The following is a 13,124-nucleotide window of genomic DNA, read 5'->3' on the forward strand; positions in this document are numbered from 1 at the left end:
AGATTTTCGGATTTCTCCGGTGTAAATGAAAATTCTCATTGTGAACAAATATTTCGTTCTGAGAGGGCGATTACATCAACAGTGTGGACTAATCTCCATCTGTTCCACACTCATTTTGTTAAATAAATGGGTGTGCCGTGAGTCGATGGGTGAATGAGTGAGTGGTTGAGTGTGTGAGTGAGTGGCCGAGTGTGTGAGTGAGTGGTTGAGTCTGTGAGTGAGTGAGTGGTTGAGTGAGTGAGTGAGTGGTTGAGTGAGTGAGTGGTTGAGTGAGTGAGTGATTGAGTGTGTGAGTGAGTGAGAGTGAGTGGTTTACTGTGTGAGTGGCCGAGTGTGTGAGTGAGTGAGTGGTTGAGTCTGTGAGTGAGTGAGTGGTTGAGTGAGTGAGTGATTAAGTGGGTGAGTGAGTGAGTGGTTGAGTCTGTGAGTGAGTGGTTGAGTGGTTGAGTGTGTGAGTGAGTGAGTGGTTGAGTGTGTGAGTGGTTGAGTGAGTGAGTGGTTGAGTGTGTGAGTGAGTGAGTGGTTGAGTGGTTGAGTGTGTGAGTGGTTGAGTGAGTGAGTGGTTGAGTGTGTGAGTGAGTGAGTGAGAGTGAGTGGTTGAGTGTGTGAGTGAGTGATTGAGTGGTTGAGTGAGTGAGTGGTTGAGTGAGTGAGTGATTAAGTGGGTGAGTGAGTGAGTGAGTGGTTCAGTGTGTGATTCAGTGGTTGAGTGGTTGAGTGAGTGAGTGGTTGAATGTGTGAGTGAGTGAGTGGTTCAGTGTGTGAGTGAGTGGTTGAGTGAGTGAGTGGTTCAGTGTGTGAGTGAGTGGTTGAGTGAGTGAGTGATTAAGTGGGTGAGTGAGTGAGTGGTTCAGTGTGTGATTCAGTGGTTGAGTGAGTGAGTGGTTGAGTGAGTGAGTGGTTGAGTGAGTGAGTGGTTGAGTGGTTGAGTGAGTGAGTGGTTGAGTGAGTAAGTGGTTGAGTGTGTGAGTGAGTGATTGGGTGAGCGAGCTGACGCGTCGGCCCGGTCATCTCGTTCGGTCAACGACGACTCAGAGAGAGAGAGAGAGACCTCGTGCACCTAGCCTGGCACAGCGCTCACGCGTTCCCGACGTGAACGCATCGACGTGCACCCAGCCTGGCACAGAGGTGCGCGGTTTTGGTGGTACATGTTGTTTATGCCATTTATTGTGAAAATTCCGTCACAGTTCCTATGATCACTGTTTCATTGCTTTGGTGATTTCGAAAAGTTTATTGGTTTAGCCATGTTTGTGTTGTTGTAGTACAGAGTTAGACTGATCGCCTTAATCTAAGTTGTCTTGTGGTTGTTGTTGTTGTTGTTTGTGTTGTTGTAGTACAGAGTTAGACTGATCGCCTTAATCTAAGTTGTCTTGTGGTGGTTGTTGTTGTTGTTTGTGTTGTCTTAGTACAGAGTTAGACTGATCGCCTTAATCTAAGTTGTCTTGTGGTTGTTGTTGTTGTTGTTTGTGTTGTTGTAGTACAGAGTTAGACTGATGGCCTTAATCTAAGTTGTCTTGTGGTTGTTGTTTGAATTGCATCCCACTGGGATTTGTGCACACAGCGTTGGGGTACGGTGATTTTTTTCTGCAATATTTTGCCGTCTTTTCTTGGATTTTCTGTTTGCACTCAGTCACATATTCACTTTAAGATGTTTTTTAGTTTTGTGTTTGTTGCGGTTGCACCCGATTCAAGAGCCGAATGGCTCACAGGGCTATATACCTAACAAATGAACTTGAGCTTGACGTCGACCGAACGTAGGTTCGTGGTTGTTCTTGTTGTCATTGTTGTTGTTTAAAGCTGCGTAAATAGCCATCCCCGCTTAATGACCACCGCTACGCGTGCGGGCACGTGGGCGCGAACAGGGCTGTCATCTGCGGGCACAATTAGTGAGTCCACTCCCATTGACATCATCGCAGAGGCGAATTTGACCGCTTCGCTCATCTCTCTCTCTCTCTCGCGGCTCCGACGCGCTTGTCCTAACCTCTCCCTCACCTCTCTCTCACCTCGGCTCACCTGTCCCTCACCTCAGCTCACCTGTCCCTCACCTCGGCTCACCTCAGCTCACCTCTCCCTCCCGAGGAACAGGTGAGTCTCCTCCTCCTACTGCATGGCGCCCCGCGCCTCCCACCAAGGTGCTGCCTGTCGACAGGCGCGGGGTCTTGGTGGGAATGGGTCTCATAGACTCACACAGAGACCCGTAGAGACACACAGAGACCCATAGACTCACAGAGACCCATAGAGACACACAGAGACCCGTAGACTCACACAGAGACCCACACAGAGACCCATAGACTCACACAGAGACCCATAGACTCACACAGAGACCCATAGTGTCACACAGAGACCCATAGACTCACACAGAGACCCACACAGAGACCCATAGACTCACACAGAGACCCATAGTGTCACACAGAGACCCGTAGACTCACACAGAGACCCACACAGAGACCCATAGACTCACACAGAGACCCATAGACTCACACAGAGACCCATAGACTCACACAGAGACCCATAGAGTCACACAGAGACCCATAGTGTCACACAGAGACCCGTAGACTCACACAGAGACTCACACAGAGACCCATAGACTCACACAGAGACCCATAGACTCACACAGAGACCCATAGTGTCACACAGAGACCCACACAGAGACTCATAGACTCACACAGAGACCCACACAGAGACTCATAGACTCACACAGAGACCCATAGACTCACACAGAGACCCATAGTGTCACACAGAGACCCGTAGACTCACACAGAGACCCACACAGAGACCCATAGACTCACACAGAGACCCATAGACTCACACAGAGACCCATAGACTCACACAGAGACCCATAGAGTCACACAGAGACCCGTAGACTCACACAGAGACCCACACAGAGACCCATAGACTCACACAGAGACCCATAGACTCACACAGAGACCCATCGACTCACACAGAGACCCACACAGAGACCCATAGACTCACACAGAGACCCATAGAGTCACACAGAGACCCGTAGACTCACACAGAGACCCACACAGAGACCCATAGACTCACACAGAGACCCATAGACTCACACAGAGACCCATCGACTCACACAGAGACCCACACAGAGACCCATAGACTCACACAGAAACCCGTAGACTCACACAGAGACCCGTAGACTCACACAGAGACCCACACAGAGACCCATAGACTCACACAGAGACCCATAGACTCACACAGAGACCCATCGACTCACACAGAGACCCACACAGAGACCCATAGACTCACACAGAAACCCGTAGACTCACACAGAGACCCGTAGACTCACACAGAGACCCATAGACTCACACAGAGACCCGTAGGCTCACACAGAGTGCACGTGTAGGGTTTACAGCTGCCATGTGGTGAGGGGGGGGGTATAACGTCGGGCGGATAACGTGGAGAGTGGTGGGGGGGGGGTAAGGTGGGTGACGGTGGGGGGGGGGTAACGTGGAGTGGGGTAACGTGGGGGGTGGGGGACGAGGCTGAGTCGTGGATGGCAAGGACACGGGTGGGGGGTGGGGGGGGGGGTCTGGTGGTGACTTTTCCTCCCTCTCCTCCAGCTGGGACGATGAGGGCTCCACTCCATATCCTCGTTCTCATCACCCTCCTCCTCCTGCTGCTGCTGCTGCTCACAGCTGAAGGTGAGACACGCATCTGTCCCAGACCCCTCGGAGCCCCCTACGGCCCCCCCCCCCCTTCGAGTCCCATCCGAGCCCCCCTTTCTCCCCCTCTTAGACCACCGCGGGTCTTGTCACCTGACCCCATCGCTTGCTGCAGACTGAGAGGTCGCAACCGGGTACCCGATACCCATACCCTACCCGATTCCCAGCCGGGTACGGGTAGCCGTTTTGCGACCCTGGTGCGGCCGGGTACGGGTAGGCCGTGAGTCACTGGTGAGTCACCGTTTGTCACTCATTTCCCAACGTCTTGTCTCTTCTCACAATTCAAGTTCCTAGAATCAACCCACCCGCGCCTGCAACATGGCTTCATCCCAGAGGTCGCAATCAGGTACCCGATACCCGTACCCTACCCGTACGGGTACGGCCGGGTACGGGTACCCGTTTGCGACCCTGGTGCGGCCGGGTACGGGTAAGGAATCAAAAGCCGTTTGCGACCTCTGCTGCAGCCTGAGAGGGCCGTTGCTTCGCGGTTGGAATCCGACGGCCCGCCCCGGTCAACACTGCAGTTAGCCGGTCGTACGGAGAGGTCTGTTCGACAGCCGTTACGTTGAGTAAACTGAGTTGCCTTTTGTGCGTTTGTTGACGGTGTAGCGGTTACCACGAAACCCAGTGCCGGATTATCGTAGTGGTAGTAGCAACAGTAGCAACAGTAGCTACCAATGCTACTTTCAAAGGCCCCGCGCTAAATGCTTTCAAGCTATCAATTCCGGTTCAGTGATTCTGCACTTGCTCTATTACTGTAGTACTATACCGCCTTCGACTGTTACCAACGACTGGGGGTGTTTAAGGTGATCGATTTGTCGTATTATCCGGCCGTATAGCAAATGAAAAAACACAATTACTTTAATTATTTTGTCAAGGCGCTCTTCCCCCTCAATCCCAGCTTAAATAGACGCTCTAAGCCTGGGGCGTGTCATTCAGACTCTGTCTTCTCGACAGACCTGTTCTCCACCTGATGACGGCTGCTTGCGTTGTGGCCGAAACGTCGTGAGAATTATTTTATAAAGTTTTATTTGTATTATTTTATTATTTCCATTCGACGTGATGACTTTACCGAAAGAACCAAGAAGATTTACTAAGCAAGTAAAACATTTGCGTGTTTTAATATTTAAGTGTTTTTATTTATCTATTTAGGACCTCTTTATTACGTACTAGCTAAATTTCGATTTAAAGCTTTTGTGACTGCAGGGATTCGTCTTCTTGGTTCTTTCGGTAAAGTCACGTAGAAGGGAAGTAATACAATAATAAAAATAAAACATATTTCATTTTATCATGTTTTATTTTTATTATTTTATTACTTCCCTTCTACGTGACTTTACCGAAAGAACCAAAAAGAAAAAAACGTACTAGCTTTACTACCCGGCTTCGCCCGAGACTTGGATTCTTGGATTAATAAGGGGGGGGATACGTGACACGTGACGTCAACAGGCACACTGCGTGACGTCAGCAGGCAGGCGGGTGACATCACAGATGTGACGTCATCGCTCACTTGCCGTGCAAAATATTACATCCATTATTGCGCCCCCCCTACCCCCCCAAAACACAAAAGTCTATTTTTATACGTTTTGCATTGTGTACAGTCTGGAAGCTACCCACGTGCCGAATTTCAAGTTTGTTGCATGCCGGGAAGTATGCCAAACATTTGGAACAGACGCACACATTCACAAATTTCCATTTTATATATAGACGAGAGGGTGGGTGACAAAACCACGCCCGGCCGCCTTTGTCTCCCCAGTGGCGATGTTCACACACAACACAGCAGTTGCTCGTTTGAGGCTGAGTCGACCTAGGGGAGGGCCCAGGAGCGGTTAGAAATAATCGTCACCGGCGGTGGCCATGAGCGGGAATCGAACTCGGGTCGCCGGGTTCGTAGCGCGGCGGCGCGCTACTCACTACACTACAACGCGTGACGCTTCCACGTGCGCTGGTCACGTGACAGATGTGACGTCACAGCTCACTTGCCGTGCAAAAAAATAAATGCATTATTGAGCTCCCCCCCCCCCCCCCAAAAAAAAAATACAAAAGTGTATTTTTATAATTTGTGCATGGTGTACCGTCTGGAAAGTACCCACATGGCAAATTTCAAGCCTGTTGCATGTCGGGAAGTATACGCTAAACACTTTTGTAACGTAGTAACTCGGCGGGAGACGACTTCACGGGTAACACACTCTTTATTTTATCAAACTCGTTCACAGGTGACTAACACCTACTTAGTATCTCGGGTGACAAACACCCACTTAGTATCTCGGGTGACAAACACCCACTTAGTATCTCGGGTGACAAACACCCACTTAGCTACTTGGCGACTAACGCCCACTGAGCTACTCGGATGACCAACATCCACTTAGTATCTCGGGTGACAAACACCCACTTAGCTACTCGGCGACTAACGCCACTGAGCTACTCGGATGACCAACATCCACTTAGCTACTCGGCGACTAACGCCACTGAGCTACTCGGGACACTCCCTGCCCGGGGTATCCGTCTCGACTGTGGGTCCCCAGCCCGACCCACGGGGGCGTCGGACCCCGGGTCCCACAGCCTCGCCTCCGAGCCACACAGGGCCCCGGTCCCCACAAGGACGGCGGGACTAGGGGTCTCGGGGCACTAGGTCTTCAGCTCCGTCTTCGGGTCTTCAACTGGGTAACTCTCCCCGAGTGCTCTCGCGCGTCCCCCTTTATACCCCACCTGCGGACGTCGCTGCGAGCACCCACTTATTCGACCAATCGCTGGGCGCTGGCTACGATCCTCTTTTCCCACATCTCATCGTGCCTCACCACCCACGCCGCGCCGCCCCGTCATCTCTCACTCCCGGCGCGCGCGTCCACACCACGCCCACAACGCGTGCCCAACCCCGCACCCCGCGCCGCCCCGTGATCCATCACTGTCACAGTCGGCGCACGTCAATACCACCACTACATCACCCCCTACCACATAGCTCGCAGCCGACCCGGCTGCTATAAAAATATACAAACTGCCCTGTGTGCCCCGTAACACAACACAACAATAAGAACAACAACTAACTTAACAACACAACACGACGCGAACACTACCATCCGCAACCCTCAACCAATGCCACCGCGACAATAGAACAATATATACAACCCGGCGAGTGACAATAGCAATGTGTATGCAGAAAGGAAAATAAATGGACAAAATTTTTTTTTTTTTCTTTCGACTCGTGCGGTGTCCCCTCCTTTCCGAGCGTCCCTACAACGGGACAATACCCCGGCAGAGGGGAACACCGGGCGAGCTCGGTGTAGAGAAAAAAACGTCTTCATGAAAATTGTTGAGCCCTAGCCCGAGTCCGCCTTGCCGGTCCGTCGTACGGCACCAGACGCGGTTGAACGTCCGGTGGTGCCGGCGGTTCAGAAAGACATCGGCCAGGCACCGAGGACCCGTGCGTGCCGCGGGGTTCAGGCTCCCGACGGTCAGCAGCCGTCAAGCCCGAGGCACCTGGGGGTGGGTCAGGTGGAAACACGTGAGGAGCAGCCTGCGCGACACCTCCCTCCCCGAGTCGACGGTCACATCACACGTCCGGTCGTTACGGCACAGAACGGGGTCACACGGTGCCGTATAGGGCTTCAGTCGGGAGGGGTGCACGTACCAACGGCGTTTTTCCCATTTAATCTGTATACTCTGGGGTCGTGCAACCCGCACAATTTCCACCGGTCCCCTCCAAGGTCTCAACAACTTGGGGGACGTAGCCAACGGTGCATGTGGACAATGCAGCCAGGCCTTATCGCCCGGTTTCCAATCATGCGTATGCACCCTCCGCTCATGCAATTTCTCGTTCGCAATTTGCCGCGACCGCGAATTCAACCTTGCCGCCTCCCGCGCTTCAGTCAATTTGGCGATATTAAATTTGATGTGGTCTGCCAATTTAGATTTTGCACGTGGCTGGGAAATCCCCAGTTGGACGTCCATGGCCGGATCGGCCTCCCGCCCATACATAAGAAAAAATGGGGAAAACCCCGTCGCCGCATGAGGGGCCATTCGATAGGCCGCGAGTACCCCCGGCACCTGTAAGTCCCAATCAACCTGATCGTCGCAGACCTGTTGGCACAACATAGACGTAATCGTCCTGTTCAGACGCTCAACCATCCCGTCAGTCTGCGGGTGGTAGGGGGAAGTACGCACTTTCTTTGTACCCAACAGGTCGCACACCTCGCGCAACAAAACGCTCGAAAAATTCTTTCCTTGATCCGTCAGCAAGCGTTCGGGGGCGCCCTTGTCCAAAACATAACCCTGGACAAAGGCGTCCGCCACCGCCGCAGCCGACTGGTTGGCGAGCGGCCATGCCATAGGCCATCGGGTGAAGTATTCCACGCCAACCAGCAGGAACCTATTTCCCCTTGGTGTAGCCGGAAAGGGCCCCAAGATGTCCAACGCTACCAATTCGTTTATACGCGAAACCTGAATGGATTGCAGCGGTGGATTAGCTGCCAATGGTGGCGGTTTCCTTTTGGCGCACCCTACGCATCCCTTAAGAATATTCGCCACGTCGTTACCCATCCCCGGCCAATAATAGTCTCGCTGGATTAGGGCGAGCGTTTTGTGAAAACCCAGATGCATGAGCCGTTCATGAGCTGCCAGAACAACCCTACCCCGCATAGCAACAGGCACAACGAGCACGTGACGCCGGGACATGTTGTCCCACTTCATCAAAAGGCCCTGTCTGCACACCCAGGAACCGACCCGCGCCTCCCCTACCTCGGGAGCGCCAACTTTCCGACGTAGCGTAAGTAGGGAGCTGTCGGACATCTGGAGGCGGCCCCACTCAATGAGGGGCAACGACAACAGCGAATCCCTCCCCGTGGGGGCGTCCTCTCCCGGGGTGTCAGTGGCGGCGAGCGCAACTCCCGGGGTGCCGGCGACCAGGGGTTTGCACCGCGCCGATCCCAACAAACATGTGCAGTCCGTGCACGGAGGCAACCGCGACAAGGCGTCCGCATTTGAGTGTCGCAACCCCTTGCGGTAAATCGTCGTGAATTGGTAGTCTTGAAGGACCTCCAACCATCGGGACAATTGGCCCGATGGCTGTGCCACGCGCATAGCGTATTGTAGAGCCGCGTGGTCCGTACGGACCGTAAAATGACGGCCGTAAAGATACGGCCTGAATTGCTGTGTAAAAAACACAATGGCTAACAATTCACGACGAGTTACGCAATAGCGTTGTTCGGCGGGGGAAAGAACTCTACTACCGTAGGCGACCACCCGTTCAACCCCCCCGACCACCTGTGAGAGCACCCCCCCGATACCCGTATTGCTGGCGTCTGTGTCAAGCAAAAACGGTTGTGTGAAATCGGGGTAACACAAGGGGGGAGCCTGCACCAAGGCGTCACGGAGGGAGCAGAACGCAGCCTCCTCTTCCGCCCCCCAGTGAAACCTCACACCCTTAGCCGTCAAAGCGTGCAGGGGCCTGGCTATGGTGGCAAATTGCTTGACAAAACGACGGTAATAGGAGGCGAAACCAATGAAACTACGAACCTCCGTGACCGAGGTTGGCGTTGGCCATGAGCTGACGCAATGCGTCTTAGCAGGGTCCGTCGAGATCCCTGAACGACTCACGATATGGCCCAAATACCTGACCGATTCCCGAAGCAGAAAACATTTAGCCGGTTTAAATTTAAGCTTAGCGGAACGCATCCTGAGGAACACCGCTCTCAGTCGCTGGAGGTGCTCCTCGAAAGTCCGACTAAAGACGATGATATCGTCGAGATAAATCAAACAGGTATCCCATTGGAGGCCCGACAAACCCAATTCCATGAGTCTCTGGAACGTGGCGGGAGCGGAATGTAAGCCCATGGGCAAACGGTTGAATTCAAATAGGCCCCCAGGTGTCCGGAAAGCAGTTTTAGGTTTAGACTCGTTATCGAGTGGCAATTGCCAAAATCCAGAAAGCAGATCGAGTGTGGAAAAAAACTGCGCTCCCGCCAAGGCATCCAGCGACTCATCCATCCTGGGGAGCGGATACGCATCCGCCATCGAGATTTTGTTTAAGCGGCGGAAATCGACACAAAACCGCAAGGACCCGTCCTGTTTCTTTACTAGGACAATAGGAGCACCCCACGGACTAGAAGAGGGCGAAATGATATCGGCCGCCAACATATCATTAACCGCCGATTGCACATGTTCCTTCTCGGCTGGGCTGAGCCGGAAGGGATTCTGACGAATAGGGGCCGCGTCCCCTGTAGCTATGTGGTGGCGCAACAGGTCAGTGCAGCCGATATCGTACTTATGTTTGCTGAACACGTCAGCAAACTCGATTAGCAAACCCCTCAATGCTCCCAATTGCACCGCGGACAAGTTAGCAGAACCGGCACACAACGAGTCCAACCACTCAGTCCCCTCATCACTTGGAGGATGCGACTTAACAGTGAAATCTGCTTGAGCCACGAGCCGTTCCTCAACGGGTAGCGGCGCGGCGTGAGCCAGCACCGTTCCCTGCGCAATTACGGCCGACCGCGACCCCGTATTCAGGACCATTACGAACGGCTCACTGTCCCCTCTCACCATGGTTTGAGCAACCGCTAAGTCGAGGCCCCTACTGGCTCTGTTAGACGGCCCCAACAGCACCCCCTGTGCCTCCGCACCCACCTCGAGTGGCTTCCTGAACCGAAGGGGTACTAACATTTGCGATCCCGGGGGCACCCGTACAGTGTGAGTCGCCAGCGCCTGCACCGTCGCACAAACCGTGCGCATTTTGGTAGGGCTCGACAAGAACGCAACCCGCCGACCTGACGGAAGCTCTATGCAGGCCTGATCTATAAGAATTTTGATGGGCATTTTGGACAAAAAGTCCGTACCTAGCAAACAGGGAACGGCCAGCGATGATGATACAAAAATAGGGCCCGCCAATTTGATGTCACCAATGCAAATAGTCGCCCGAATCTGGCCGATGATCCCCAGGGATCCCCCATTCGCCGCATAAAATGGCACGTCTACTGGCAGAAGGGGTCTACTTTGGACGGGAAGAATGTTATAAATAAGGTCCGAGATGATGGTGGCCGACGCACCCGTGTCAACAAGCACCCGGACCTCAACCCCGTCAATGAACCCCGTTACCACGGACGACCCGGCCGACGCAGCCACGATCCTGTGGGCCAATTCGGACCACTCGACTGCTTGCGGGCCGCGTACGGACCCCCCTCGCCGAAATGAACCCCCGGCACCCAGCCGCGAACCCCCCACCGCGAAGCGGCGACCCGAATGTGCCGTGTTTGTGGACCGAACGTGTGAGGTGCCGCGACTTGCCGGGTTTTGTTGGGATGACTTGTGGCCCTGGTCGTCGTCCCGACGTGGTCCTGTGGCGCGCTGACGCGGGGCCCGGCACCCGGCTGCGACGTGACCCCGAAGGCCGCAGTTGTAGCAGACGACGGACGTCGTAGGTTTCGGTTGCTCCAGCTTGCGGGGCGAACGTGTGGGCGAACGACCTCCCGTTCTCCACTCCCCCGGACGCGATGCAGCGAAGGCCTGCTCCTGCACCGCAGCTGGCTGAGGTTCGGCGATCGTGGCGGCCAGTGCCGCGTTCCCCGCCCATTTGCAGACGACCCCCGGCTTGCGTTTGAGGACCTCGTACGCGTGGATGCTCGTGGCGATCGCCAGGGAGCAGATATCCATCTCGTCCGCCACGTTGATGGGGACCCCCAACTCGTGGGCCAACACCAGCAGCTGCTCCGTCACCATGGCGTCCTTCCCCTCCTTATCCATGCGGGGAAAAGCTGCGTCTGCCAAGGCGAGTAGTGCCGTGCGATAGGCGAGCGTCGTTTCTCCAGCCACCTTCCGCCGATCGTAGAACTGGTGGCGACACGTGGAGGGCGGCCCGAACACCTTCGCCATCAGGTGTAGTGCGGCCTGGAGTGTAGAGCGGGACGACCTTGCAGCAGATGTGAAGGCTGCAAGCGCGTCGTCGTCAAGCATCGCTGGCAACGCACGCAGGGCAGTGGTGTCGGACCACCCCGACATCTCCTGATGAGCGAGGAACCTTCGTTGGAAGGCTCCCCAGTCGCCCCCATCCGCCTTGAACGCCGACAGCGCGGGCAATCTTTGCTGGAGGACCCGATCGTCGTCGACGTCGGAGAGATTTTCCCGCGCTCCGCTGTAGTTGTGTAAAATGTCGGCTCGGTTGTCAGGCGCAAAATCGAGAGCTCCGGTGCGCGCTGATGATGTGGGCTGCGCTGAGCGGAGGTCTCCGGTCACGTGGTGTCCGTGTTTCCCGCCAATCAATGGCGGCCCCTCAAAAACGGCGGGAACTTCCAGACTTTTGGCGCGAAGCGCCTTTTGGCGGGATCCCGCCAGCCTCGCTCCTTCCTCCAACCCCGCAGCCGTTTTCTCGCCCGCTGGAACGGAGATCTCGGCCAAGATTGCAGCGGCGGCGAGCAGCAACTCCGCCAACCGGGAGTGTGCGTCTTGGAGGCTGGTGTCGGAGGCAAGCAGAGCGTCGGCCATCACCGCGAGGTGCTGCATCGGCGGCCACTCCTCGTCCTCTCCTCCCGAGGTTGGTGTCCCCGGTACGCCGTCGTCGTCCCGACCTCGCTCGTGGGTACGGGTAGTCTTCCTTGTGTCCATACTTCTTGAAGACAGGTTCACTTCTGACGCCAGTTGTAACGTAGTAACTCGGCGGGAGACGACTTCACGGGTAACACACTCTTTATTTTATCAAACTCGTTCACAGGTGACTAACACCTACTTAGTATCTCGGGTGACAAACACCCACTTAGTATCTCGGGTGACAAACACCCACTTAGTATCTCGGGTGACAAACACCCACTTAGCTACTTGGCGACTAACGCCCACTGAGCTACTCGGATGACCAACATCCACTTAGTATCTCGGGTGACAAACACCCACTTAGCTACTCGGCGACTAACGCCACTGAGCTACTCGGATGACCAACATCCACTTAGCTACTCGGCGACTAACGCCACTGAGCTACTCGGGACACTCCCTGCCCGGGGTATCCGTCTCGACTGTGGGTCCCCAGCCCGACCCACGGGGGCGTCGGACCCCGGGTCCCACAGCCTCGCCTCCGAGCCACACAGGGCCCCGGTCCCCACAAGGACGGCGGGACTAGGGGTCTCGGGGCACTAGGTCTTCAGCTCCGTCTTCGGGTCTTCAACTGGGTAACTCTCCCCGAGTGCTCTCGCGCGTCCCCCTTTATACCCCACCTGCGGACGTCGCTGCGAGCACCCACTTATTCGACCAATCGCTGGGCGCTGGCTACGATCCTCTTTTCCCACATCTCATCGTGCCTCACCACCCACGCCGCGCCGCCCCGTCATCTCTCACTCCCGGCGCGCGCGTCCACACCACGCCCACAACGCGTGCCCAACCCCGCACCCCGCGCCGCCCCGTGATCCATCACTGTCACAGTCGGCGCACGTCAATACCACCACTACACTTTGAACAGACGCACACAATCACAAC

Source organism: Lampetra fluviatilis, chromosome 68 (genome assembly GCF_964198595.1).
Source record: "Lampetra fluviatilis chromosome 68, kcLamFluv1.1, whole genome shotgun sequence".
Classification (NCBI taxonomy): Eukaryota; Metazoa; Chordata; class Hyperoartia; order Petromyzontiformes; family Petromyzontidae; genus Lampetra; species Lampetra fluviatilis.